This window comes from Anomalospiza imberbis, chromosome 6 (assembly GCF_031753505.1).
Source record: "Anomalospiza imberbis isolate Cuckoo-Finch-1a 21T00152 chromosome 6, ASM3175350v1, whole genome shotgun sequence".
Lineage (NCBI taxonomy): Eukaryota > Metazoa > Chordata > Aves > Passeriformes > Viduidae > Anomalospiza > Anomalospiza imberbis.
Genome location: NC_089686.1, coordinates 23,545,654 through 23,572,865, shown reverse-complemented (window position 1 = coordinate 23,572,865; position 27,212 = coordinate 23,545,654). Strand labels below are relative to the sequence as shown.

Genomic DNA, 27,212 nt, shown 5'->3' with positions numbered 1-27,212 from the left:
CTGCAAGGAGAATATAGGAAAATATATGAAAGCCTGTCCTGGAAGTATATATGTATCTTCTGATATGTGCAGTAAGAAATTTCAAACTCTAGGTGTTTTTTAGTAACATACATATCTTTAAAAAAAAAAAAAAAAGAAGAAAAATATTTTTTTGTTATACACAGTAATCATCTTCTATAGGGCAGCCATTAACATATGCTTTAGAATTGTGATATTTTTTGATTTTGTACTTATAATCTGTAGAGATGAGTCAATGATCCTATTTTTTATTGACAATATTTATATGTATTTTTGTGTGTTAGCCAGAGAATTTTTTTCTGTCTGTTACTGCTTTTTGGTTTAATAATATGCAAATGCAAACCTCAGAGATTTGTCTGGGTTTCCAAAATAGGTCTCTGTGATGCAAAAGCTTTTGCTTGGCCACTTAGGCAATACTATTCCTCAGGCTCTTTTTCACTTATCTGCATGACACCTCCTCAGGGTTTGGCCTGTGGATGTTCCATTCCCATCAGTAAATAAATATTTGTCAATATTCAAATGCTACTAAGGGTTCTCGTACCCTTTTGAACACAATTTTTTCCTTCACTTCTATCCTTCCTGAAATCCATGCAGGTACCTATCTGTACAAGAAAATCTGAGTGACTTTTTGTTACTGATGAGAATGAAGAGTGTCAATGAAGAAAATCAAGATTTGGTAATACTAATCAAGCTGATGCATTGTTTTATAAAGTGTTTTCATGTATTGGTATATTACTGTGAGTTTCTTGGATGTAAACTCAGTATTTATTTGGTTACATTTAAATGCCAGTGTTACACACATTCAGTTATAAAGGCTATTCACTTCAATCTTGGACTATCAAATGCTTTACTGTCTAATCCAACTGAGAAGAAATTCCTGTTTGTTATGTGACTCAGTATCAAAATAAAAGTCTGTGTGCACTGGCAATTGAATATTGTGATATTCCATTCAATTCAGTGTTTTGCCATTACAAAAGAAACAATTTTGTAACGGTCCTGTAACTTACTGTTCTGAACTTTGATTAATATTTCCCTCAAAAAGATACCTAGGAATGACAGATTAATGAAAATGGACTAATCTATCTTGGAGGTAACATTTGAACCTTATTCTGGTTTTACTGATCTTTATGTTATGTAAAAATGCAAGGTGCTATTACAAGTCAAATCACAAGCCTGTCTTATCTGTAATCTTCTCTTTGCTTATAAACAGTTGTAGAAGGATAGGGAAGGATATAAACAAAAGGCTTACACAGTGATTTTGCATTAGGGTAACTTACACAGCATCCAGCAATCTGTTTTAGTTGAATCTGGTTCGCAGTATACCCTACCCTCCATAAATTTGTCTTAGTCCTAATATTTCTGTACTTCTGACCTGAAAAATGCCCCAGGATAGTGAGTTCCATAATTCAGTTATACAAAGAAAGGTTAAAAATTTTTAAAAAAGAAAAAAAAAAGCTGGGGGGAAAGTTGTTTTAAATCTGCTTACCTGATAATTCCATTTTGAAACTTTCATTTATTTTATTGTCAGGAATGGTTGTTTGGATTTTTTTTTCTTTGCTGTCTGTGCACTACTCATGATTTTTCAAGTTCTGCTATGGTTTTTGTTCTATGGTTATGTTCACCTTCCTTCCTTGTGTTCACAGTGTTCAGTGGTCTGTCTTCTACTACAGCCTGAGCTGGCATAATCAAAATTGCAGAGTAGTTGTAATGCAAGCATTCTGTGAAGTGTGTACATCCTAATTGCAGTTCATACTTTGTTACTCTGCTGTTTTCTTTCACAGCATCGGGGCCTAAATCCTGTTTTGAGTATCTCTAAGAACAGGATCATCAGCCAGATTTGCAGTTGATCTCATCCACGTCATCTGCAGTAACTAGCGCTGGGCAAACAATGATTTTCCCAAATGACAATGACAGTGATGCCAACCATTCCATGCTGATGAACTGACACCTGGCAATTCCATCATCAGCCTGTGTGAAAAAGGTAAATTTCATCTTTGTCACATGGTCTGAAATCCTGGCCTCCCAAAAGTTCAGTAACTTCTCATAAACTTTTCTGTAATACTTCTAAACTAATGTATATTTTTAGATATAGACAATCAAAAGAAAAAGAGATCTTGCAAATTACTGTTGCAGAAAGTCCACAGCAATGCATACGCTCCCCTAGAACCAGCAGTCATTCGAAAACACCAAAGATAGCATTTCAAGCAGCCTCACATTTGAGTTTCTCCTAAGTAGGAGTCTCAGGCAAAAAGGGTACTTGTAGTAGGAAAATGTGTCACATGTTTGAGTGAGCTATCTGAACATGGCATACAAACTTGATAGAGCATGAAAATAATCCTCACTTCTTAGTGTTGTACCCCCATATGCCAGTCTGTACTGACACCTTTGAAGAAGTCATTAAATATTATTTAGTAGAAGGTGATAATTCATTGAAAGACAATTTTCTAGCAGGTTGTCTCTGTATCTTCAGTCCAGGAAAATTATAGTTGGACAGAAACTTCCCATGGAACAACAACTCTGTGTTGGATAAAAATGATTCAAAGAACAAATGCAAATGTTGTAAACACATTTCTGTTATAGCAAAACCTTCCCACCACAGAAATATCAAAACCCACACCCACTCCTATGTGCCCATCCCAGCACATACATCAGCCAGGGTGCCAGTTACATCCAAAAGGTATTTCATGTGTGATGCCAAATACACATTGCCCAGATAAGAGATGCACCTTGGTATTTAGAAGGCAAGAAAAGAGAAAAAAAATCTAAAAAGAGAGACAAAACCAAGTTTTTTTGTTTTACATAATGCTGTGCTTCATGGAATCAAACCTATTCTAGAAACATGGTACTTCTGCAAGCCAATCTTTACATCAGTGATTTGAGTTTCTTTCAGGAGGATGTGAAATGCAGTATTCTGAACTCAAATCATTGTGGCCAATCATAAAGTCCACATAAAGATAGTTAAAAGATTAAGTAGCCAGAGATCCAGACTGATCCAATTGTTACAGAATGTAATCCACATTCTGCATAGAATAGGTGCAACAATCAGTTGCAATAGGTGCAACAGTCAGTTTTATTGAGATTTTGCTAGATTTTCAGCATGGCAGGATCCCTTCGAATCTTGACTTCATCATCCACCGAAAGTGCTGGTTTTTAGACTTGACCTTTTCCGACGTGTCTCTTTGAGGAGGATGACTGACTCCAGGCAGCTGATGAGTGTACAGAATAGGCGTTTTCTTGTTGGGTTTGTGTGGTTGACCTCTGCCCTGCCTGCTGATTCCTATAATACAGATCAGTGACCAGTGAAGCCAGAATGCTCCCTGCCTGTCTCTGTTATAGACACCTCAGTAAGAAACAGAAAAGAGGAAGAGGGCTGAGCTTGAAAGCCCTTACTTAATTGCTAGTAGAAAAAATGGTTAATAAGAATGACCTTGCACCTTATTTATTGACCAGATCTCTGTGAGGACAAAATACTTGACTTGGTTCTGTATCACTTGAAAGGCTGGCTCTGTGGCCCATAGCTGATGAGCAGGCGTAATAATATAGGGTAATTAAATTTTGCACTTGCAGACACTTATATGTGAGGGAGGATTTCCCTCTCAAAAATAGCAGGCTCTGTTTTCTTCATAATCACAGAAGTTTAAGCTAAATTTGAAGCAGCAGAAATTTGCTATTTGCTATCTTCCACTTACTATGATAGCCCAAAATGCAGGAGGCTATGTATGAAAAGGCTGGAAGAGAGCTCAGCAGCTACATGAGAATGGGGGACAAGAGACCAACAGAGCAAACCAAATGGGCACAGGTGCTCAGGCTGCCTGGTTTTATGGCCTTCAGTTTGTTTTCCTCTCTGTAGTAAAGTAACTTTTTAGTTGTAGCTAATTTTAATTTATTTTTATATATGTATATGTATATTGATTATCCCAAATTGCCTTTCAGAGAAAGCAATGGCACCTGTCTTTCTCTAGTACTCTGCATGAATCAGCTTGTCACCCTATCTAAGGTTTCTCCCCCTGCTTTGCACAGTGAAGCCAAATAGCACATGTGAAAATGGGACAAATTACTTCTGTTGAGGCCCGTTGTGGGAGGAATCAGGGTGAGCCCTGATTTGCAGAAGGGATCAGTTTGTAATCAGCTGCACAGGAGGCAAATGGATCTGCATGCTATGAGCATCCTTAACAGGATCAACTGTGATATTTTGCTCAATATGAACTTGTAATCAAAAATCAGGGAAAATGTTTTGCTGAAAAATATTTGATTGATGACAGTTTCTGAAGAAAGTGCCAGGTTGAAAATGAGAGGTACTATGTGCCTTTCTTTGCCTCGTTTTGATAAGAGAGCTTGAGCTGGGATCTACCCACCTCACAACTCATGCTTTTAATAATTTTGTGAGAATCTTTAGAAACCTGTCCTGTGAGACCCAGCCAATGTTCCTTTACATGAGAACTGATAGGACCTTGCTTACTCACATGCTCCTTCCCAGCCTGAAGTCTGCCTGGGCAGACCCATGGCAGGGCCTCACTGGAGAAAAGCCCATGCCAGGTGTAGCATTTCTCTAAGGGCAACTTGCAGCCTCACCAGAGACTTGAGGCACTGATCTTTGCAGTCAGACATTTGGTTTTGATGGTGCATTTCTGCGTGGAAGCGCAAGTACCTGTGTACTGCTGGAGGTGACAGAGGATAAGACAGTCTAGAGTTGAATTCAGGTTTCCACCATGCAGGTGCACAGTGGAGATGGAGAAGGCCCATGTCCCCAGCACCATGTGCCTGATGCCCAGCTACTGGCCCCGTGCCGTGTAGCTGGGCCCCAGCGCCTGGATTGCTTTTCTGGCTGTTTTTGGCCGTCCCGTTCTCCTGCCGGTGCCCGAGAGGCGGCTCCCTGTCTGTCTGCGGCGCAGGGAGTGCTGGCTGCCGCTCGTTAGAAGAATTCCCCCAAGTCAGACCTATGGTACGAGCCGTGTGAAGCGGAAGACAATTAGGGGCTTATTAGTGTCCTGGGGAGACGTGTAACTTGTGTTGCTGGGACTTACCAAAACAGCGAGAGTCTTACCGGCAAGCTCCAGCCGAGAAAAGACTGAGGGATTGTCTCACCTAATTACGGGGAATGGGCCTCTTTGTGTTTGTGATTCGGTACGGTTGTCCGATCGCTTTTCTCTGGCTGCTGGCTCAGGCCGAGCTGGAAGTGTGCTAATTAGAAGAGAAATGGACGTAGTGATCCTGTCAGCTCTCGTTACCGGCGTGGACAAAGCCGAATATTATTCTGAGGCAGTGTTTTGTGAGTGTCCCTCTTCCAGCTCTCATTAAGGGCAAGGTTGGTGGACGGAGAGGGGACTTGACCACATGGGTTGGCTAATGGAGCACAGTTACCGTTACTGTGCTAATTAACGGGCTCAGGAGGCAAATGTTTCTCCAACCAGCCGTCCCAGCAGCTGCACCTGGTGCTTCCAAAACCTAACCATCTCGCTGGGCAAGCCAGGCAAACACTGTGTGTACAAGCAGAAAGGGGGTTATGTATGATGCATCCATCAGCCATCCAAAAGTGCAGAACCAGTAAAATGATCATCAGAGAGATGAAAAAGACATAGTACTGCAGTAGCAGCAGGTCAAGCTCTAGCAGTCCCTTCTCCCCAGTGACCCTTCACATAGAGCACAATATGTCAGCTTCTGCCCGTGGAAAGTGGGTAACAAGGAGAGAGCTGAGGAATTGCCAGGACCTCCAGGTGCCATCAAGAAAGGTATCTCCTGAGAGTTGTTATGATCATCACAGCTCTCAGTGTGGCCAGGAAGGAGAAAGCTGGAAAGATGAGAGGTGACATGGAGGTGAATCAGACTGTCCCTCTCTGTGTTGAAGATGGGATGCTTATGGTCTCAGATGAACAGCAAGACGTACATACATATCAGGATGATTGTTTTGCTCCAAAAGACAGTTAGGAAACATTGAAATTATGCACAAAAGTTAATGTAGGTGAAGATGGTTACCAAAGGAGCCATAGAAAATGCTAAAACCAAAATGTGTGCTTTTGTAACATTAGCCTGAAACTACAGTGAGAGTAAAGAGAGTGACAGCAGATAGTGACCTACTGCAGAGGGAAAAGAGAGAGACAGAAGACAAAGCAGGAGCCAGAGCAGGTCTGTAGTGTCACAACAGCTGAGATGGCCTTAGCAGAAGGGAAGAATATTGTGTGCTGAGGAGGCTCAGTGGAAGTAAGTAGTTTTATTAGCTCATCACACAGACTTTCATTTTAATACATAGGTGTTTTGTAAACAGAGTAACTTGCACAAGTTAATTGCTGGTTGATGTTTCCAAAGTTACGGGAATGTATTGGTGATTAAGTCTGATTTGGATGTTATGATCATTCTAAAAGTCCTTTGTATCTTTGGGCTAAATATAGTAAAACATAACCATGTCTTAAACCTTTTGATTTGCTTTCTCTCTTTTAACAATGTATTCCTTGCATGCACTCAGGCATGCTTGGGTACTGTTTTCAGACATCCTTTGTCAAGGGTTAAAGTTGCAAGAGGTTCCCTCTTTAGTTTTATGAGTTATTTTTCCCTGGTGGTGAAACTGTTCCAGGAGGAGGGTTTGTGTCCTTCCAAGTCTCCACCAACAGTTTCCTGTCATCTTGGATGGGGCTTGAACTCTGCCTTGTGCTTGTGCCTCCTTATTTTTTCTGTCTCCAATAGCTGTGAACCAAACAAGGATCCTTTTGCCATAGCAGCATGTTCCCTATGTCCAAGCCCTGTAGTCCTGCAGAGCTGTAAAAGCCTTTCCCTTTTAACTGGGGTTCATTTCCTACTGGCTGCTGTGATGGCTTGAATCTTAGGAGTCTTGATCTTAGAATCCTGATCTCCAAAGAGGGCTTGAGAAGTATCTTCTCTGCAAAGAGGTTTATTCTAGAAGGAGGAGATGTATAATCCTCTTACGAAAATGCAGAGAGGAAAGGAGAAAAGCTTTATTTCTCCTGCCTTACTCTAGTGAGCTGGCAGCTTTTATGCTGCCTCATTAATAGAAAGAGGCAAAGGTCTGAACATAAGCACTCTACCTGGGCCAAGGCTCTCTCGTGGATGCTCAGTGAAACCCATGTCTGCACTGCTTTTCGGTGTCACAGCAGAACAGTTTCTGAAAATGAAAAACAACTCCCTGTTACACCATGTGGCCACTTCAGTTTTGATCTAAGGAGGAGTCACAAATCACTGGCAGAAAAGTAAAGACCATCATACCCATCTCCATTTTTGTGCTCTGGAAGCTCAGGAGTCGAGTGGCCTCCTTGTGTAAAGGTTGTGACAATTCCCATGTCAGGCCTTCCTCAAGAGATTGGGCTTTACTGGCAGACACCAGGAGAAAAGACACACTGCTGGTTTTGCTAATTTATCTCTGTTTCTTTTTCCAAGGAAGTATTGGTGTCCCTGCTTGCAACACCTCTATTTGACTGGCCTGCCATCTTGCTGTATGGATAATATGTCAAATTTCTGACTTTGAAATGCAAATAAGGATCCACTGAGCATAAAAAAAGTGTTGGTTTTGTGTCCTTATGAGGATGGCACTCTGATAAAGAACATCCATCATACAGATTAGCAGTACTCAAGAACATTGTGAAGAGAGGTGAAAATATGCAGATGGAGGGAAAGGGTGCAATGGCTTCTTGTGACCTTCACCAAGACCTCCTGGCATTCATGTAACACTGGTTACATGGTACCTGGCCTGTGGGCTGGAGTGGTGCTTGTAGGACATCTCCTCAGCAGTTTGAGTTCTCAAGTGCACTACCAAAGTCCTTTAATTCATGGTGACCTCTATTGAGCTGTGCATCACGGAAACACATAATTAGGTGAATGTTTCTGTCCTCAAGAGCTTATAAGAAGATGAAACAGTAAAAGAGTGGGAGAAGAAAAGGAGACTTCAGGATGTAAAGAGTCTTGTTAGAGGTTATCCAGCACAGTTCAAACCCTGTAACTTCTTAGCCCCAGTCAAGTGGCCCTTCCACTGCTTCCCATCTGCTTTGTTGTTTCATTAAATAGATGTAGGTTTTAAAGTAAATAAATAAATAAAAATGCAAATGCCTAAGCAACCAACAGGCGTAAGAAATTTAAATAACAGTAAATTACGGTGCAGAACCAGACATTTTAATCTTTTTTTTCAAGACCTGTAAGAACTATTCTATGAATTTAATTTTCGAGAGACTTTATGCAGTGTTAAAGATTTGAGAATTTAAAAATAGAACTCTAAAAATGAAGGTTTCTCACAGGACTGCTACAGTGTACACGGTGTACACACATATTTAGGAGAAAGCTATGAGCATTACAGAGACCCTACAAATAATTATAACATCTTCACTGATGTAGAACACTTACTCTGACCTTGCTGAGTCTTACACTTGGGCATAGAGGGTGTAAGTGGTACTTTGCAGATTTCTTGTAAACCCACAGTCCAAATGTTTGCTGACAAACCAAGGCAGGAAAAATGTAATTTTCCTAGTTTTTCCATGTTGAAAATTTTGCTATTGCTCTGATGATCTGTGGGTCTGATCCTGCCTTCACACAGAACATTATTAAAATGATCACTGCAGCTCTCTAGGGAGCGTAAAATTATTTTCTCTAACAAAAGAGAGATAATCTTTCTCATTCACTTCAATAATTTGGAGAGGGAAGAATTTGCTACAATTGATATTAGTGTATCCCATTTGTGTATGCATCTGGGTAAGGTTTACAGGAATTTTACTAGCAAATATCAAAATATTTATTAGCAAGTTTTTTTGGTGGGAGAGAACTGTGGAAATAAAGTGATATGGAAGACTGAAAGAAAATACAGGCAAGTGAGAAGAATTAGGGACTTAGAAATAGGAATTTAGAAGACAGGAGACCAAGACAGGTAAAAAAGTACATTTTGAAAGACAGCGAGCCATGGGCAGGAGGTTGGAGCAAATGTAAAGGAGGCAGACTATTATAAATGCAGTATAAGAAGAAAAATAATGAAAAAATCAAAACACGAGGGAAGAAAATGGGAAGAGGTGGTGGTTTTCAGCAAGAAGGAGGTCAGAGAAAAGCAGAAGTTTCATGAGCAGTGGCACCAGCCAAGGAAGTGTGGTTTCCTTGTGGATGTGTCTCTCAAGACTGCATCATGTGTGGATTCTCTGATGTCTTACAGGAGGTATGCTCACACTTCAGCAAGGGCAGTCATTGGATTTCTTTCTTAGCCAATTAATGTAATAAAATGTACAGAAATGTACAGAAATGCATTGCCTACCTGGAATGTTGTCTGAAATTAGCCTACAAGGTTCAAAAGTCATTGGGACACCCATGTACACCATGTGGATGGATGCTAAGATTAGATGATTAATAGCTGAAATTGCAAATGGATAGAGTGATAGAGAATGGGAAAACATTAGGAAAATGGGGATTTATGTCTGCTGTTAATGCATTTAATTTGCTTTACTGTCATTTCCTTTCCTGGTTTTACAATTTCTAAAAAAATGAACAAGGATCTGTTTAAAGCCTCCCTCCCAAATCAGGCTGACTTCACTGTGTCCACACTGGTTGTTTCTGGGGAGAAAAATCTCTTACAGCAGTTTTGTCTCCAGCATGAGACAAAAGAGATTCCGGGAGCTGCCCTACCAGCTACACCATCAAAACCTGCCTGGGATCTCACTGAAAGCATATATGGGACAAAGATACTGCAAAAGCCTTCTGGTCTTTCCATACTGGGGTGAATTCCAGTTCTATTACTCAAACACTCCAGCTGTTTTTCTGCTGTGCTACACAGCTAATTCCTATCTCATTGGTTCCTGCTGCAGTTATTCTCATCTGGTGTTTTCTAGGGACCTCCTTGTGACCGTATACTGTGGTTTGGACAATACTTGTATTTTTACTGGCATGCCATTTTATTTTCAGCTGCTCTATCCCTCATGTCCTTCCATATTTCAGTCTCTTAACAAAATTTCCTGATTTTCAGGCAGAAGGTGTCATGTCAAGAAGTGTTAAATAGGACAGAGCTGACTGCTGATCTCTGGGAGGGAGATCTCTTCCTCTAGCACAATACCTTTTAATGCATCATTATCCTTTATTTGTGGGTCTCCAGCCAATTTTTCATTCCATCTAGTGGTGTAGCCAAACCCATTTGCATTAATTTTGAGTAGGATTTATGTATCAAATCTTTACTAAAATCTAAATGTATCAAATCCATTGTGTTCCCATCAGCCACTAATTTTGCAATTCTATTTTAAAAAGCAATCGGGTTTCTCCAGCACAATTTGTTCTTTAGAAATCCCTAGTACAAATGCTTGTTTTCTTATCTCTGGGTGGTTAGCAATTTTTTCGCCATTTAAAAAAATTATGTTATTTTACTAGCTATACATTTTCCTAGGAACTCCAAATTTGCCTCTTTTTTGTTTTGTTTTAATGATCAACAGCACAATTCCTTTTCCCCAGAGGCAGCTTCCGAGGTTTTGTAACTTAAAATTATTGTCCATGACAAAAAAGTAACATTTTTCATTTTCCTTCCAGCAAGTGGATAGATGTCTCTTTTGTCCTGAAAAGTTGAGTGTACAGGCAGGGTGTTATATAGCTGATGAGCCAAATATGCTGTCAGTGAAACAAACGTGTGGAAATCACTGATTTCTTAAGTGAATCCAGTCAGGCTTTTTGCCTGGTAATATCCATTCTGGTCAATTGTTATTACCTACTGAAGAAGTATCACGAGGGCATTTGTACATGATTTTATTATAATGTTCATCAAAGTCTTAAACTAAGATGAAGTAAAAATAGCATCCAAATAAGCTACATCCATACTTTTATACATACGTAATCTATAAGTATTATTGAGGGAAGCTAACAAAAAGAACAACATATTGTCAGAACAGTAAATTAATTTTGTCTCAGCAGTGGATTGAAGACTGGTCATCAAAATAATGCCTAAATAGTCAGCACCTATAAATTCTGAGAAGCTGTCCTACCACACTAGTTATAAATCCCAGCTTGGAGCTATACCAAATAAACAGTCTGTACTTTCAGGGGCTGAGTATCTGATGTTTTTTCATGTCTAGCACTTACACAAATTCAGAATACCTTTAGATGGGAGAAGGTATAGACAGATGCTCAGAATCAGCTGTCCCTGTACTCTTTCCTCAGAGTCACTTCTCCAGATCTGCAGGAGGTACTGTCAGTGCCTTAGTCAGAAGTCAGGGGCAAACCTTTTGCTGCTTGTGCCTGACTTGTGCTGTTGGAGGGCAGTTCATCCAATACCCCCATGCCAGTCCCACCTTTGCCAAAGTGCCCCATTCACTCTGGACTTTTGGTCCTTACTTGGAGGTACAGAGAGATGGATTCTAGGAAGGAGGAACTCAGTTGGTCTCTTACTCTTTTCAAGGTGACCAACAGCTCTGGGGCACTCCAGGAGACTAATCCTCCCAGTGACTTGCTGATCTGAAGAGAAAAGTTTTCTTCTCTTTCATCCTTGTGCTTCACACTGCCTTGCAGCATCTTTAAACAAATTAGATATAAGATCTCCCTTGTGACTCTTCAATTTAATTCAAACAAGTTTGCAACAGATCAGCACTGCTGTGCATGAACATAGTATCATGTAAGCAAAATGTTCAAAAATATTCTTTATTTTCTACAGCGTGGAAAGTGATGGTTTTTGGTTCTCTCACCTCAAAATATTATAATGCAGGACATGTATGGTGGTTTGCTTTTATTTGGATCGGTCAAATATCTTGAAAAATTCCAACATTTAATGGAAAATTTAATATAAAATCCCTGCAGAAATAATGGGAACAATACTAGCACAAAGGTCAGGCATTCAACATTTATTCATCAGCAAAATAAAATTACATTTGGGCTAATGATAAATTTCACAATTTCTATTCCTTCTGCTAACCTGAGATAAATGTTCTTATTTTTCTTGCAAACAGGATAATTACAGTAACTCTCTTACTCCTGAGCAAGGCAGTTGATCAGGCATCTTTTCTGAAACCCAGATATTGATAGTGAATAGTTACTTAACAGGTCTTTAAGGTGAAAGATGTTTGAAATTATATAAAAAGTCTATGCACCTGTGTACACTCTTCTGCTAACTGGCTTCTCAGGCACATGAAGTATGTGGATCAGAAATTTGTGCATCATGTGCTGCATTTGGGTAGGAACTATAGAACTTTGATCCTGAGGTCTCATTTAAGTTTAAAATACAAGCTGGTTTTCAGGTGATTGAGAGCTATGTCACTTACATAGGCAGAACCAGAAAAATAACTTTCTTTGAACTTCAGGACTGGAGGTAGACCTGCTTGGTGTAAACATGGGCTATGGATTATGTTGGATATGGAACTTATGGAACAATATGGAACTTATTTCTTAAGTTTCTGAAGCTGTTTAGCAAGATCTTGACTTAAAATTCAGCCTTCTAACTGTTTTGGGAGAGTTGTCATCCAGCCTTGCAGAGTAGGTGCCAATATACAGATGCACAAACACATATACATAGTAGATATGACATAGATTTTAAAGCAACATTTCATCAAGCTTCTGTTGTTGGCATCATAATTTTGAGCTACTTCACAGAGGCTCTGTGTATGTGGAAAAAACATGGTTTCCGGAGCCAGACTCAATAGAAAGAGCTTATTTTTGGTGGCCACTACCTCCATGTTACAGAAAAAATTCTTAGGTATGAAAAAAGCTGTAAATATTTCAGAAAAATCAGCACTAAGAAGCTCGCCCTTCAGCCATTCCTACTCCTCAGGTTCAGAGCAGCCCTCTCAGGCTGTTGTGTTATCTCATGCTGCAGAGGTACCCAAATTAAATTGAGACACTGGAGAATCAGCAGGTTACTCTTTTAGAAGGCACTGATTACAGATGGTGGCATGGACAGGTTCAGACACGGCTTCTGCAGTAATGAGGTAGGCCTTTGTGACTGCACACGTGGTGCAGGGATGTTGGTGCTGAACAACTGCTTGTATCTGCCAGATCACAGAAGAACAGAGGTAGTCAAGAAAACCTTAGTGTTTTACATCTAACGCTTTTCCTCCCTGAAATGGCCTGAGCTATGTCCAAAGAGAAAAGCAACAGAAAGGTTATCATAGAAGGAACAAGCTGAGTCACCACCTGAGCACAGTTCTCATCCAGTGACACAAATGACTGCTTCAGCATGTTGCGCTGGCCCAGGTGTCAGCAACGGCATCCTTGCTACTGCCCAGGTAATCATCTTTCTAAAAGACTCCAACCTGCGGAAAGTCCAGATTGCTTTCCAAAATGGTAGTCTTTGCCTCCCTGGGACAAACAATTTGCTGAGACCTCCTCCTCTCTTTTGGATTCCCAAGAACAAGACAATTCCAAAGCCAAAACTTCTGAGATTAAAAGTAAAGGAAATTCAAACGGTTTACCCTGTCACTGATCACAGCAATAGTTTCCATTCTGCTAACTTACTTAGAAAGATTATGTCTAGTTTGTGTAGGGATTACTTGCACTTTTACTACTGTAAAACAAACTACTGGTATTACACACATTGCCTTTTTGTTTTTCTCCAGCATCCACAGACTTAGTACAGAAAGGAATTTGCCTAAATTTAATTGAATTCTGGATGTCCAAGTGACCTGTATTTAAATACCAATAGCTTGTTATATACCAATAAGCAGTCTCCCTGGCATCAGCCTAAGTCACAACATACTGTTGTAGGATGGATTTCTCTGAGGAAACACCTCTCAAATAAATGATCCTATTCTATACTCATTCTTACATCAGTATGGCAATCCTAGTAAGGCTACTTACCACTTCCTCAAAGCTCATATCTGTTGCTGCTTACTCAGAGCTTTAGAGCTGTGTAAAATTTCCTGCTACTAGAACTAACCTCCTTAAGACTGGATTCAACAATTTCCGTACAGACAGAAGGAGCTCCTGGCTCAGTTACTGTAGAATCATGAACATTGGAAAAGACCTCTAAGATTGAATCCAATCATTAAGGTAACTCTGACAGGTCTACCACCATATCCCCAAGCACCACATCTACATGCTTTTGGAACACTTCCAGGGATGGTGAGTGGGACTTGTGGCTTCCAGATATTTCTCGGCAATTCAGGCGAACAGTATCAAAAAAGAAGTTTTCTTAAAGCTTAGACCTCAGAAGAGTCATGGACCCTATGAAACATTCCTTCTTCTGGAAGGAACTCAGCATGACAGTGTGGCATTTGGTGGGTGAGGTTTTCTACAGCAAGAGAGAGCTCTAAAGGTTCAGTGAGTTAAAACATGCATAATGCACTTTTCCTATCTGGATCTACCTCAGACATCCTATTAAATGGGGGCAGCCACTTAATTTACCTCTGTCCTAGCACTCCATCTGTAAGCTGATAACATTACACGAGCTCACAGAAAATGTGTATGGTTAAATGTATCCTTGTTTATGAGATTCTTTCATCACTGTTCATTAAATCTGTGTCAACAGTGAAAAGAGGAAGAAATTCATAAGGAGGTAACCCAATGCTATGCGTAATGCTTAACATTATTGCACCAATGTATAGTCTTTGTATTTACACTGAAAGGCAACAGCCTTAGTAATAGTCAAGACGAGAAATGGCCAAGGTTTAGCCAATTTCAACAATGGATTTAGAGAGAAAAAGAGGAACCTACCTGTCCGGGCTCCTCCAAATAACTCCTTTCCCAGGTTCTAAAAGATAGATGCCACTATAAAAGTTGTTGGGGTGATCTCCTCTCAAATGCAACCTAAGTTATGGACACCTTCTCCTGAAAGAGACAGGCACGGGAAAGGTTCTAAGCAAGTGAACAAAATTTATTTGTCACATGGGTCCATTTGGCCTCTGTACCATGAATCATCACCCAGTCTGGGTGTGTTTAGGGTAGAAAGAAGGAACAACAAATGGGAGAAGGGTATTAAATAATAATTGCCATAGAGACCAGTCAGCTTTACCCAGCTCCATGAAATTTAAACAAGAGAGCTTGAAAATGAAACATCAGTACATTTCAAAGGGATAAAAGGCAGTGTACAAGTTAGCTGTGGAATGCAACAACAGAGTATCAAAACAAGTTGTTTGTAAAAGCCATTGTCAGCAATATGCAAATGAGTCACCTATATCTTTCATCCTCTCTGATCACACCAAGAATGTGAAGATGGTATAGCACTTGCAGAGGAGCCAGAGGCAGAAATAAAGCTAAACTAAGGCGGAAGAATGATGCCAATGTGTGAAGGCAAGTGTCTGAGAGGGCTTCAGTTGCAATGCAGCTTCCTCTGGCTGAAGAGCCCCAGTGGTCAGGTCAAACTATGATTTATGATTTTTTAGATTCTTCACCAGACTTCCATATGCTCACAGAAGAGTTGTCCGCAATTTTGTCAGGAGATCCCATTCCTTCAATTTCTGTTATCCAAGCCTTCATTGCCCATAGCAATGCAAAATACCTGGTATGAATGAAGCCTGTGTCTGCCCTGACAGTCCAGCTATTACCGTGCCCTGTGGTCATTCTGCTCACCAGCATGGCTTGCTTCTCATTCCTCCTCTCAGCCACTTTCTGTATTGGCTTACCACTGAATCCTGATCCAAGCTTACTAACTAGGCAGTACATCCATCATGTCTGGGGCAAGACTTCCTGAAGATGAGATGGAGTCTAAAGGTGGTGAGCCCTCCCACAGCAAAAAGAAGCCATCACAAACTTTTGTGACCTTTCAAGTATATTTTTCCAGCCACATCCTCTCTGACATAATTAGACAGTAGCCTTTTAATAAGGCATCCTCTGCCCCGCTTCTCAGCATTGCCAGGAACATCCCAGATCTGTGAGCTGCCAGTCCCCCAGGAGAGGAGTAGCCATAAGGCCAGACCTCTGGGAGTCATCTGCAGGTAACCAGCCTTGTGCTTGTCAAAAATGGTGAAGATGGTTTTATGGTCAAGGCCCAGGGCGTAGGGCTCGAAAAGCTGGATCCAGCTTAGATTTTCAAAGTAACCTTGGTTGTGTCATTTAGCCTCTCTCTATGCAGGGATTCCGCCAGTCCTAGAAAGGTGAGATAAGGATACATTTGTAAATGCAGAGGACATGCCTGAATTCTCCACTGAGGGAGATCAATAGGATGTTAGGTAAATACCTCTCTTGCTGTCCTGTGATTTGCATGCAATAAAGAGCAACTGAGAAAAGTTGTACTGAAAAAAGATACCCATTTTTTAATCAGTAGTTGTATGATGTAAACATGAAGTGACTAATGATGTCTGGCAGTACAGCGAGCACAAGTGCTTGCAGCCTGCCAGCAGCTGCTGTAGACTCCAGTTGAAGTGATGGACCTGTGACATCCCTCCATCGTGCCGGACACCCTGCTGGGGCCATGGGCATGGTGCTGGCCCAGCCTACAGGGAGCTGCAGCCTTGGAAGCCTTCATCCCATGTACATCTCTCTCCCCTTCTGCCTGCATGCTTGGCTTCCTGTCCTCGAGTCCCCAGGCCATCACTCACCTCCAAACTCCTCCCTTTCTGCTTTATCCCCACAGGGAGCCCTCCTGCCCTGCTGCATCCCCTCTGGGGGTGTTTGTCCTCCCGACGCTCTGCGGCCGTGGCCCCCAGCATCCCGTCTCCCACAGGGCAGCCTCACTTGTCCCCACCCTGGGCCGCCCAGGTGAGTGGGCAGCAAGCGGGCACCAGAGGGGGGCTGCACATCACCTGACCCCCTCCAGCTGATTCCCTCAGACAGGACGTCAAGTTAATGAGCCCTCGGGCCTGTAATTAGCTGTCAATTACCTCAAATTAATCAACTCCTCGCCTAATTAAGCATAATCGGCAGGTGGGCAGAAAACGGGCCATTGTGCGGGAGCCATGAGAAAAGCATGGCTGGCAAACTTGTTTAGGATCAGCGGCGCATTCCCGGACGCCGAGCCACCGACACCCGGGCGCCCGCCCCGCTCGCGGGCGCCCCGGCCCCCGGGGCCCCGGCCGCGGCCTGCCGTGATGGGGCAGCGCGGACGGGGCCCCGCCGCGCCGAGGGGCGGCGGCGCTCCCTCCCTGCCGGTGTGGGGGGGCCCGGGCCTGCCAAGAGCCATGGCCTGGCCTTAGCGTGGGGAGGCGTTTCTTCTGGCGAAATAGCCGCACCACCAAGCCTTAATGCCCCATCTCACGCTCGCATTTTCTCTCCGCGGCTTGCCGTGCTTTCCGCGCTCGTACCCTACTCGTGTCTCGCTGAGAAAGGGACTGAAACACACGCCCCGTTCCCTGACTCAGGCCCTCCTCTGTTCTGAGCGCACCAGTTTAAAGCCGTGGAGATACATCTGGGTGGAAAACAGGGTTTCAACAGGCACTACTTACTACCTATAAAAATGAGTCATGCTGAATTACTTTTTGTGTGGAATTAACACCATCCAAGAAAGTCCCCATCCGTCCTCTAGAGCTCTGTTTGGCGAAGGGGAGGCATTCCCCGCCGAGGCCAGAGAAGGAGCAGGGCTCCTGCCAACTTTTGGATGTCACTGGAGCGCAGGACGCAAACTGCGCTCCACCGTGCCGGGGGCCGGATCCTGCACCCTGCCCACTAAATCCCAGTGAGCACCCGCTTTGTCTGGAGGCAAACAGAGCACGATATCCTTCAGAGCTGCCGTGAAGAAGAGCTGGGGAAAATGCAATTTCATTGTAAAAGTATTGTGGTCAATATTAAAGTGAATGGTTTTGATTATGCCTAGAAAGTGTTTTTTGTTTTTGTTTTTGGTGTTTTTTTTTTTTTTTTTTTTTTTTTTTTTTTTTGTGTGTGTGTGGGGTTTTTTTTTCTTTTTTATGTAGCCAGATTATCACCCAGCGTGCTGGATTTACACTGCATTAGCGATTGTCAAGATTAGAGCAGAATCCCCAGATAACAAACAGGAACACAAGACGTCAATTTATGACATAATAGCAATAGTAATGCAACAATAATCATAGCAGAAAGAAGGATGCAGTGGAGGGCAAGTTGAATATCTCAGCTCTGAAGAGAGAAGCTCCCTGCATGGGAGTGGCTTTGATTGAAAATCCCCATTATGTTCAGAGGTATAATCTTGTACTTTTTTTTACTGACAGAGAGGAAAAACAACAGCCCAGCACAGGTCGGGCAAAGTTGGTGCATGAAACCACCACCAATTATAGGGACAAGTTAGGCAATGCAACCTTCCCCCTGGACCCTGCTAAGTGTCTATGCAGGTCACAAAAACTTCCTGGACCTCCCAAAAACAGGTGTACATAAAACTTGGCATTCCTGTGCCTGCAGCTATTTGGAACACAAGCCCCAGGAAGAGAGGCTGCAGGCAGCCTCTGCCCTGCAAAAGGTGTCATCAGCTGGTGTGAGAGAGGCTGCAGAATTACCGTGCTGGGGAAGGAGTGGGATCCTGGCAGCTGGCCTGACCCCGAGGGATTAGAGACTCCCCCACCTTCCCAGCTCACATGGAGGCACACGCTGCAGCCAGGCCCAAGAAGCCCCTTTTTTTTCCCTGCTTGCCTTGTTCTCAGTCAAGCACTTATTACTGCAGCAGGAGGCTTGGGCAGGGACCCCTCTGCACACATAATGCAAGAGCCACGAGATGCTGGGGGACTCAGTCTCCCCTCTGTCCCCTTGTCAAAGCCACTTTTTTCCAGAATTTCTCCTGCACCTGCCATCTCAGGGGATCACTAGATCCTTCTGAGGGAAAACCTCTTTTATGTGGGAATCAGGAACTCCAATATCCTCACTTCCCTCATTGATGAGTGTTGTTTTTCCAGACCCCTTTCTCCATCATGTGTCTTCTTTGGCTGAAGCACTGATTCCCCTCTTTGGGGTCCATCAGCACATTCACGAGGACCAGGCTGGAAGGGATGCACTGCATGATGGTGTCAGGGATGGTGACATGAGCTGCAGGCAAGCAGCACTCTCCAGCAGTTCCCTGCTTATTTGCCAGCATGCTGCACACTGGTTTCACCTGCTTATTCCCATTTAGAGCTGGAGCTCTAAATGACTTACATCAAGGCTGACTACCCATTTCTACTATTAGCAGCCTTCTTAATCACTCATAACTCTTTTGGATGGGGAGTGTGAAGTTCTTCAGATCTGATCCCTATCCAGAGAAGCAGTGGTTGCTTTGACTGAGCTGTGTTTGAGCAAAAATGGCCCAGGGATTTATGACTTTAAGTGCCCAAGCCACAGAATCCTTATCCCATTATAAACCAAAACTCTATCTTCATGGAAATTAAAGAAAAAAAACAAAAACAAAATAACAGAGAAACAGGCAGTAGAAATCTGTTAGGACTAAAATGATGAAGCAACTTTCAATGATCCATTGAAAATCCATTGCAACAAGGGCTGAGTTGTCACAGGTAAAGAAATGGTGCTGAGAGAGGCAGTGTTCCTGCTGCTGGGGTGCTGCTGCCTGGAAACCTCCTTGCTGAAGGGACTGCATGGTGAGCAAGTGTGCAAGGCACTGTACAGTTGAATGCTGCCCCACGGGGAAGCCAGGGGCTTGACTGGGACTGCACATGGTCACCTCTTATGGGAGCACACCTGGAGCCTGGCTGCTGGCTGCAGAGCTACCTCTTGGAGAGGAAGAGGAGGGGTACAGGGGCAGGGTCAGAACTGATCAGAGGAGTCCAGCGGCTATTCAAGTTCAAGTTGGAAAAAGGTATCTATTCCTATCTCTGACACTGTTTGAACTTGACTGGCCACTCAGCTGTATCAGATTATACTGTCCTGCAGGTAGTGTCCCAGCTGGGAAAATGCTCTTCTCTCCCTTGGCACTGTCATAACGAACACCAAAAAAAGCTGGGCAAGCAGTGAAGCTGTGCCATTCTCTGAGTTTGAAAAAGCAAAAGCTATAACTATTTCATTAATTATTTTGGCCAATGAGTTGGAAACAACAGCAGGGAATTCACAATCGCTCGCCTGTCATTCTGTCTGTACACAATACTGTTTGCAAGGATCATGGTCACCATCTCATTTACTTTGTGCAATGCCGTAACATTGAGGCTGGCCATGTTTTGGTTTGGTCATTCCTTATTGCACTGCCTTGGCAAGCAGCAGGAGTAGTTTGAGGGGAAGGCACTGCAGCTCTAAACAGTTGTTTCTACAAAAGCCATGAGCTTCTCTGGACTTAACAGCTAAGTGGAGCAAGATGGAGAGTGAGGTCTTCCTGACCAATCTCTCTGTGCAGCTCTACTCCATGAATATAAAAGTAAAGGACTCAGGTTAGAAGGTACTTACACATGCATAAGTGTTTTAAACATTGCGATTCTCCTACATGTGTTCATTGCAACACAATCTGCAGTCACAGATCTGTAGTGTTGCAGTCTCTTCCAGGCCATGCATGAAACTAACTTCAGTAACAGCTGGGTAACCACTGAAAACAGCAGCCACTCCCCAAGGCCAAGAGTTTTGGGCTAACCTTGAGCAGGCTGCCTTTCCTCAGCTCCTGCTCAGGTCTAGGTCCCATGGAAAGGTACACAGCAGCCTGTCAACATCAGGATTTAAGAAAAGCATGAAGGAAAGTCACAAATTTCAGAATTGTTCAGTGTCGCACCTGGTGAACAGCCTCATCCTGGCACTGAGGGTATGCGCACACGAACACATGCAAGTCTGCTTAACAAGGTGCAAGCATGCTATGTACCTGGGCAGGAATCCCAGGGTCTAGGAACAGCTATGACCAAGCCAGGAGCCTTGAGGGTGACCAAGACAAGAGGCTGGGTGTGGAGATGCTCCAGCACATCTCCATGCTGCCAGGCAAGAGTCAGCTACCAGGCAGAGCAAGCCACATCTGTCCCTGCTTGTCTGTGTAGACACACACTGAATAACCATGGCTGCTTCCCAGAGCGAGTTTCTAGGCTTCATTATATTTTTACTTGTCTTGCAAGGGACAGAGCAAGCGCTCTGATCAATGAAGAGAAAGGGCTGCTTGCTTTGCAGGAGATTTATGTGACCATCTCTCTCTCTCTCAGCCTAAGAAATCCTGTGTGCTGTTCCGCACAGTTGTCATCCCTAGACAGCTGTAGACAGGGTGCAGTGCACTTGGGGAGCCAGCAGATGAGCACGCTGTCATTGCCCCTGTGCTCCAACCAGCAGCGCTCACCAGCTGCGTCTGGGTGCTACTGAAAGACATACTGTGCTGGTTTGTTCCCAGTGTTGCTCCAGTGACCTGAGCTAGCCTTCACAACCCAGGTGGATTCAGGAGACCCTTGTATGTAATCAGGCATCACTGTCAATGCCTGTGAGCGTGGCTGCTGCACAATCCCTGCCCGTGTCAGTCCCTCACCCACTGTGGATGCTGAAAAAGCTGCTAGTTCAGTTGGTAGGCTCATGATGCTGGATGGGGACACCACTGCTAAGGGGGCAGAGGGCACAGATGGCCCCAGGCCAGGGGCTGTGCACATGAAGGCAGCAGGGGTCCAGGACGTGCTGCCCAGTGTGCTGAGGCTGTGGTGGGCAGCAAGCAGGGACCATATGGAAGATGCTGCCAAACGAGGCCGTTGAAGCAAAGGCTGCCAATGAGTTTAGGAGACAGACATTTTGAGGAGGGGGAGGCAGAGGGAGTGGAGGAGAGCAGGAGAAAGGGAGAGCTCAACACTACAACCAAGAAGGGCTTGCCAGGGCCACACAGGCCTGGTGGACAGTGCTCCATTTTCCCTCACCGCACACCTTTTCTAGTGCCTTAACTTTAAGATCCCTCAAAGGAAAGAGGGGACCAAGGTGTTGTGGCCCCTTCTTTGTTTTTAATTACTTCCCATTTTAATCTTGATTTGCATGTCGATCTCTCAGAAGTGGGCCAGGGACTCTACAAAGCCCTCGTCAGCAACTCCCCCAATAATAAACAGGAAAAGGCTTAAGGGGCAAATCACTTGCATGTTAATGAGACTGTTTGCTGGAGTCAAGAGAGAAAACAGCAAACAAACAAATGGACTGAATTCCAGCGGCAGCTGTTTGCTCCTTAATCTCGGCTTGTCAGAGCTGCCCTTTGATGGGACACAATCTACACAAACGATTGTGCTAAATCTTCTAATCTACGTCCTCATTATTACATCCCTTCTTACGCATGTAAATCAGGGACAAACTCATTTTAATATTTAGATAGATTATGGAAGGGAAGGGGAGGGGATTGGAGGGGAAAGGAGCTGCTGGTGGTGTCTGCTCCTGCTGGTGAGGAGGGGTGTTAATAAGGAGCACAGGGAAGGGAACTGTCTGCATAGAGCCCAGGGCAGCAGCAGGAAGAGGAGCACCTGTTGTCAAGGCAAAATGGGGAGTATAAAAGGGCAAGGACACCGACACTGGGATTCTGGAGAAGACATGGGCATGGGGCAACATTGGCAAGGTGATGTGACAGGGCACTGAGGGGGACCTCACCCTGGAGTTCCCCAAGCCCTCTACCCATGCACTCGGCCCCTGGCTTTGTTGAGGTGGGATGCTGGAGGAAGGTTTGGTGTTGTACATGGGGGCTTAGTGGTGGCATAGTGAGAGGTGACAGGGCCCCACTGTGGGGGCACACCAGGGCTGTGGCATTATCCCTGGGTACCTTGCAGTGCAGGGCCTCCTTGCAGCACAGCACTGTTGTCTCCCACCTCTCTTCAACCTCCCTCACTGTTAAGTGAGCTGAGGATCAGATCAACCACCAGGCTGGAGAAGCAGGCTAACACCTCACTGCAGAATTCAAGGATGCAGCCTCACTGCCTCCACATAAATGTCATTAGAGCTATGGTTATGATATTTAATAATGCTCAAAATAATTGAGCACAACTAGTACAACTGTGGGAAAAAGAGATCTCCTGCATTTCCCTGCCTCTGGCATCTCCTAATCCAACTGTCAATCTACAACCTGCCCCTTAACCTTCTTCTTCAACTGCAGCAAACTCATGATACACCAGCCTTGTTTTTCTGAGACCCTCATTCTCCTCTGCTCCAGGAGGGGCTGTCATATCATTAAATAGGAAAAAAAAACCCCAACCTGGTTAGTTCACAAATTTGCCATTGACCTCACACTTGTGAAGGAAGGGTGCAGAAGATAAACAATAGCTTGGTGTACAAAAGGTGAGTGCAGAAGAACAGCAGAGGCAAGCTGGAATATAATCAAAAAGGCCAAGCAGAAAATAAGTTTGTAAGTAGCAAGATAATCAAAGGGAACAAGAAATCATTCTGTAAATTCATTAGTAGCAAGAAGAAGACTAAGCAAAATATTGGATCTCTGTTCAACAGGGAGTGAAAATTATTGACAGAGGATAATATTAGAGAAACTAATAACAGTGATAAGTAAAATCTTGGCATAGAGTAAGAAAAGTGTATGGGAGAGATAATGTTATTGAGTCAGATGCACTCAAATTTATTTGGCATAATGAACTTCATTGAAGGTGCTTAGAAATTTGGCTACAGCAGTCTCAGAGTCAGTAGTGGCTGTCTTCCAGAACCTGTTGAGATGTAATGGAGTACAGGAAAAATCACAGGCATTGCTCTTACAGAAGTGAAGGAAAGGGCGATGGGTAATTATAGACCAATCAGCTTAATTCCCTTTCCCATTAAAATTCTGGAATAAATTACCTAGTTATCCCTAAATATCAAAGGCTAAAATGAGACAATTGTTTTCAATGTGAATTTGTCAAGGATCAGTCCCTTTCAGTCAATCTAATTTCTTGCTGTAGCAAGGCAACAGGTCTTGTAGATAAAGAAGGAACGGAAGAGGTTGAGTATCTTCCATAAGCTGTTTAGGCTCCATTTCAAAAGCTATCCTTATGAATAAACTAGGGAAATATAAAATAACAGAAACTAACATTAGATAGATGAAAAATTAGTTGAAAAACTGTGCTCAGCAAATAGTCCTCAGTGGTTTACTATCAAAATAAAGGATGTATCGAGAATAGCTTCATGAAGATCTGTTCTGAGTCTGGTTCTGCTCACTGGATGAATTAACAACATGGATAACAAAAGAGGGAGTGGGCACAGACCTGGAAGGCACTTTGAGTACACTGAAGGACAGTCTTAGCATTCAAAATCATCTTGGCAATTTCAGAAAGTAGTTGAAAAAACGTAGATGCACATCAGTAAGAAACAATGCAAAGAATCTCAGTGATGCAGAAAGAATGAAATGCATAAAAAGGGGTTGGAAAACAACTTGTTATGCAGCAATTATTAAAAAAAAAGTAGTAGGCGTTAGAAGGGATTACAAGCACTGTCAAAAATAGTATAGTGTTGCAAATAAATCAAACCTCCTACTGTAAAGAATGGATAAGACTACAACTGTCAAGACCTCTGGAAATTACCTTTCCTTGTATTCAGCATTGGTGAGACTTTAGTTGTTGTATTGAGCACAGTTTTGGAATTGCCTTTCTAGGTGGACTCATTGGAGAGTGCCTAATGGAGGGCAATAAGAATGATCACAGATATGACATGCGTCCTGCAAAAAAAACCCTGAAAGAAGTGATGCTGTGTAACTTGAAAAGGGAAGACAGAGAAAGGATAAAAGAAAATCCCCAGGCATGAAAGCTGTATAGGAAGAAGGAAAAAAGCTGCCCTCTGTGCCCATGGCACAGGAAATTGTAGCAGGAAAGGTCTGTGTTAGACACTAGGAGCAAAAGTAAGGAAAATGAGCAGGGGGGGCGAAACAGACTGCAAGAGAGATGCTGGAAGAGATTACTTAGATGCTTGTCCCTCTGTCAGGAATGAGATGGGTATAACTGTGGTCATGGCACAAGGCAGAAGGAACAAAGAGACAGCTTCTCTGGGTTCCCACTAGTCCTAGTTTTCTTAGCCATCCACCATCTAACCTTCAGCAGTGTTTGAGATGCAAGTACATAGATAGTGATGAGGCATAAGGAAGTGACACTTGTTCACTGAACACATCACTGCTCTCTTTACCCACGCCCCACTGTATTCTTACTAACCAGGAATGACAACAGGATGGAGACCTGAAAAATTATGGAAACCCAAGAGCTGACTGAACTCTGAAGATGGACAAAGTAATGGCCCTTACCATCTTCTGGGGTGTGGCTAAAGGAAAAGGGCAGCGGTGTGCCACCCAGATCACTGCCGTGTGAGCCCATGATTGATTGAGCATTGCTGTGAGAGTTAAAAGAGTGGTGTGAGCATCTGCTTCCCTGTCACCACCAGATAACCAACGTGACTGCTGGTACTGCTCCTCCCTGCTAGGAAAACTAAATCAAGTGATGCCTTGAAGACTTAAAATAAGCTGTCTATAAACTTTAATAGAAATATCTATTTCTGCAGCATTGCCTTTGGGAAATCTAGTGAGGTTGTAAATGTATGAGGTTGGCCTGAGTATCCACCACAAGTAATGGAATTTCAAGTAAAGGCTGGAAAATTTTCCTTTACCCTTTCTCTCTATTCCCAGCTATTTTCAGTCTGTATGATTGTCATTCATCACCTTCTTTCCTTGGCACCATGCATTCTTAATCATAGAATGGATATAAAGGACCATTTAGGTTGGAAAAGACCTTTAATACCATTGAGTCCAACAATTTACCCAGCACTGAACCATGCCCCTACAACCCACATCTACGTGTCTTACAAATACTTCCAGGGGTATACTCAACCACTTCCCTGGGCAGCCCGTTCCAGTGCTTGGCAACCCCTTCTATGAAGAAATTTTTTCTAATATTCAATCTAAACCTCCCCTGGCACACAACTTGGGACCATTTCCCCTTGTCCTATTCCTTGTTACTTGGTAGAAGAGACTGAACATCACCTGGCTACAACCTCCTTTCAGGTAGCTGTAGAGAACTAAATTCCCTCCTGAGCCCCTTTTGCCCCAGGCTAAACAACCCCAGTTCCCTCAGGTGCACCTCATAGGACTTGTGCTCCAGACCCCTCACCAGCTCTGTTGCCCTTCTCTGGACACGCTCCAGCACCTCAATGTGCTTCTTGTAGTGAGGGGCCCAGAACTGAATGCAAGATCTAAGGTGTGAACTCACCAGTGCCAAGAACAGGGGACAATCACTGCCCTGGTCCTGCTGGACACACTATTTCTGACATAAGCCAGGATGCTTGTATCCTTGTGATACACTTGATGCTCCACTCATCCTTGCCTGTCTGAGGAGCACAAACCTTTTCATTTGATGAGGGACAGACCATGAGAGGATAATGATCCCTTGGCCAGATGGGCCTTGGACTTATATCCACTATATCTGGGATTAAAGGTGGACACATTCTCAGGATCCATCTTTGAGTCAATACAAGCAGCTCACTGTTGTGTTCTAGATGTTGTGCTGATTCTCAGGTTGCATTGTCTGCCAAGCCAGGATATTAGCTCTGGTCTTCAAAGCTCTCTCAGAGTCAATTATGTCTGAGTCTGCATTTTCATCACAGCCCACCTGCTCATTTGGGAAAAGGCAGTGGCCTGAGTCCATGATGAAGTGAGGGAAAGTTGAGATGAAATGGAGATAAATGTCAATGAGGTTTGGCTACTGAATAAGTTTGCAAAGGAATACACTACCCCAGAATGGATAAGTTTAGGATATACAGCAGTGCTCCCTTTCTTATGGAGCTTTTCCACCATAACAGAAAAGAGGGGTTAGTATTATGAAATATTATTAAAACAAACAAGCAAATGCAATAGTGCCTTCTTAACAGATTATATAACGAATTACCAAACTATTTTAATAGTCATAAGGAAAACTGGTTTGAAACCCTAAGACATGTAGCAGCCCCCAGTATGCTTAAGGGAAGGCATCATCAGAAAAGACACAGAGCATGCAGAAGATTGCAGGAAAACACATCAAAGAGGTTGGGATGGGACATGGTGCATTACGTAGGAGTTTCCCGCCTTCACTGGGATTTATATGAGCCAAGCAGGCAGGATGCAAGGAGTCAGCAGCATCGCACAGCTTGTGTGTCTTGCAGTGGTGGCTACTACCAGTAGGAGGGCAAATGTGTGAGAGTGAAAACATGTAATCTATTAAATGTTCCCCGTGACAGGGCTCCCACAGTCCTACCAGTTACTCTGGGGGAATGGCTACAGTTTAACATCATCCATTCCCTCTCAATGCTCACCTTTGACCTGTGACCTGTGATCTGCCTTTCACTTAGTGACCAGTACTCCTCTTCCTGGTTCTAGCCCAAATCTTAGTCTTTCTCATCAGATTCTGTACCTTTCTGGTAGCTGAGGGATTCCTCTTCCTCTCTCTTCAGTTATCACTATGGTCAGACACATCTCTACATGGCTCACAGACCAAAACCACAAGTTCCCAGGCATTTTCTTTCCTCTTTTCTACACTCTGTTCCATTTATCAGTATTTCCTTAAAAAACAAAATTGCAAAAC

At 43.3% G+C, this 27,212-nt stretch overlaps 1 long non-coding RNA gene across 1 annotated transcript; it reads right to left on the bottom strand.

Moving 5' to 3' along the window:
• Positions 1-428: 428 nt before the first annotated feature.
• On the bottom strand, positions 429-16,896 carry LOC137475504 (uncharacterized). The gene is made up of 4 exons (XR_010999925.1): positions 16,719-16,896; positions 5,104-7,132; positions 1,505-1,694; positions 429-1,390 (listed from the first exon to the last, which is right to left on the bottom strand). It is a non-coding gene; the product is annotated as an uncharacterized lncRNA (long non-coding RNA).
• Between the last annotated feature and the right edge of the window lie 10,316 nt (positions 16,897-27,212).